A 3,186-nucleotide genomic window follows, 5' to 3' on the forward strand; every position below is an offset into this window, starting at 1 on the left:
GGGGCCCCAAACAAACTGAACGGAAGTGTTACGAATTGGTTTAAGCCAAACGGTGTGGAGAAGACCATTTTTTTTTTTTTTTTGCAGGACATTGGCATTAAGGGGATCTGCCAATAACCCTTTGTCAAATCCAGCGTCAAAAAAAAGCGAGCTGCGCCCAACCGATCTAGCAGTTCATCAATACGAGGCATTGGGCATGCTTCAAATTTAGACACCGCATTGACTTTTCTGTAATCCACACAGAACCAAACTGACCTGTCGCTCTTAGGGACTAGAACGATCAGGCTGGACCAATCACTGTGGTATTCTTCTATTACTCCCATACTGAGCATTGCATCTAATTCTTCACGAACTACTTTATTCTTGTGTTCGGGAAGCCGGCGTAGTTTTGATGTGGTGCTGTATGAGGTTTGTAAATTCGGCAGAGGCGAGAACACGTCTGAAAATGTTTTCTGCAATTTGGCAACCTCTGTGACTTGAGACGGTGAGAGGTGGTCCCCGCAAGTGACAGGGGTGACATGATTGGCTTTTACGTTCACCTCTGGCCTAAGCTCCGCCCTTTCTGGAACTACCATTGCCAACATCACAGGGACTGCCTCCCTCCATAATTTCAGGAGGTTAAGATGGTATATTTGACATCACCTCTATCTGTTCATTTTACCTCATAATCAAGATCTCCCACTCATCGTGTGACCTCAAAAGGCCCTTGCCACTTAGCGAGTAATTTGGAGCTTGATGTTGGAAGTAATACATGTCTCCTGGTGCAAATTCCCATAATCAAGTGCCCCTGTCATACAGTCGGCTTTGACGTTCCTGAACTTGGAGCAAATTCTCCTGTGTTAGTTGACCCAAAGTGTGGAGTTTTGCTCTAAGACCAAAAATTTACTGAATTTCATTTTTGCTGATTGAAGGTCCCTCCTCCCAAGCTTCCCGCATGACGTTGAGCACATCACGCGGCCGACACGCATACAGCAGCTCTAATGGGAAAACCCTATGGAGGCTTGTGGGACCACTCGAACTGCAAATAACAAGGGTTGGAGCCACTTATCCCAATTTCAAGCATTCTTGTGTATGAACTTATGAATCTTATTTTTCAGGGTTTTATTAAATCGTTCCACCAACCCATCTGTTTATGGGTGGTAAACACTCATGCGAATCGATTTAATACCTAATAATTTGTACAGTTCGCGTAGTGTTCGTGACTTAAATGTAGTGTCTTGATCAGTGAGGATTTCTTTTGGAATCCCCACTCAGGAGATTATTCTGAAGAGTGCCTCCGCAACACTATGTGCTGAGATGTTGCGCAAGGGCACTGCTTCCGGATATCGCATTGCATAGTCCACCAGAACTAATATAAAGCAATGCCCACATGCGGTCCATTCTAATGGCCAGATGAGGTCCATGCCAATTATTTCAAAGGGGACCTTGACCAAAGGAATTGGGCACAAAGGCACTCTTGGGGTGGCCGGCGGATTCACCAGCTGACATTCAAGGCATGCCCCACACAACCTGTGGACATCGCCGTTAATGCCCAACCAATAGAAACGGGCCATTAGATGGTTTAGTGTTTTTTCTCGCTGCAAGTGACCCGCCATCAGATTCTGATGAGCATCTAGCATTTCCCAACAGCAATTTGGTATCAACAACTGGGTTGTATCTTATTTTGTCTGAGCATCCTGCGTCACTCGATACAACCGTTCATTTATAATAATGCAAGATGGACTACTTCATGTCGTCGTACACCAGGATACTCGCCGCCAGTAGTTGATGCGCTGCGATCTGGGCTTCCCCGGACAACAGTGGGATGAGTCTGGCCGCCCATTGCGCATGTGGCCAGCTCCAGATCCCGGCCGTCCTCTCTGAGAGGTCTATGAATGCCTCTGGATCATCTTCACCCCATTTTCATGAGGGCGATGGGAGGCATGGGGGTTGCTGTGTGCAGGGTCGTGGCCGTGGCTTTCTCCTGGTGCAGTAATCTCCGGATCGCCTGCCGGTCCTCTGCTTGAGCCCTGAGCACCTCCTGGAATCGGCGATCCTGGTCCTGGCGCAGCTCAAGCAGGGCCTGATGTTGAGCATTATGCATGTTGGCAAGGGGCTGGATAACTCCTGCCAATGTTGAGGACTCCATGTCAATGTATATTTCCTCCAAAAACCCTGGGTTTCGGCACCAGTGTGACTGGGTTCAAGGATGGATGAAAGGAGGAAATGGGAAAATGTGGGCTTTAATGTAGGGTTTTAATAACAAGTAACTCAAACAGTCTCTGGTGTGGTTCCTCCTTATATCGCTCTCCCCATTGCTCACTGCAATCAGAATCAGGTGTTAGACATATAGCGCTCTGGTGTGTGCACCCTTACCACTTTCTCTCTCTCCGGACGAATGCTCCACCATGCCCCCATCGCCACAATATTCATTACGACAAAAAATAATTTCTGGTCTCATTTTCTTTCAAAAGGAAAAACAAAATAGGTTACATTGAGGCACTTACAATGGAAGTGAAGAGGGACAATTTTTTAGTGTTTTAAGGCAGAAGTGTGAAGCTTATAACTTTATAACAGCACTTACATTCATTCTTCTGTTAAAACTTTTTTTGAGCTGTACAGTTGTTAAAATTGTCAATTGTATGGTCGTTTTAGGGTTTACAAATATAGAAGTTATTGGATATAATTTTACACAGAAAAGGTAGGTAAGCGATTTTATCACATATATATATATATATATATATATATATATATATATATATATATATATATATATATATATATACCGATCAGCCACAATATTAAAACCACCTGCCTAATATTGTGTAGGCCCCCATCGTGCCGCCAAAACAGTGCCAACCTGCATCTCAGAATAGCATTCTGAGATGCAATTCTTCTCACCACAATTGTACAGAGTGGTTATCGGACTATACTTCAAAGAGTTCTCATCAAAAAATCCTACACGTGCAGCAATGACAGCTTTGCAGATCCTTGGCATTCTAGCTGTAAGTTTGTCCAGGTACTCAGGTGACATTTCACCCCACGCTTCCTGTAGCACTTGCCATAGATGTGGCTGTCTTGTTAGGTACTTCTCATGCACCTTACAGTCTAGCTGATCCCACAAATGCTCAATGGGGTTAAGATCCATAACACTCTTTTCCAATTATCTGTTGTCCAATGTCTGTGTTTCTTTGCCCACTCTAACCT

This window comes from Myxocyprinus asiaticus, chromosome 30 (genome assembly GCF_019703515.2).
Source record: "Myxocyprinus asiaticus isolate MX2 ecotype Aquarium Trade chromosome 30, UBuf_Myxa_2, whole genome shotgun sequence".
Lineage (NCBI taxonomy): Eukaryota > Metazoa > Chordata > Actinopteri > Cypriniformes > Catostomidae > Myxocyprinus > Myxocyprinus asiaticus.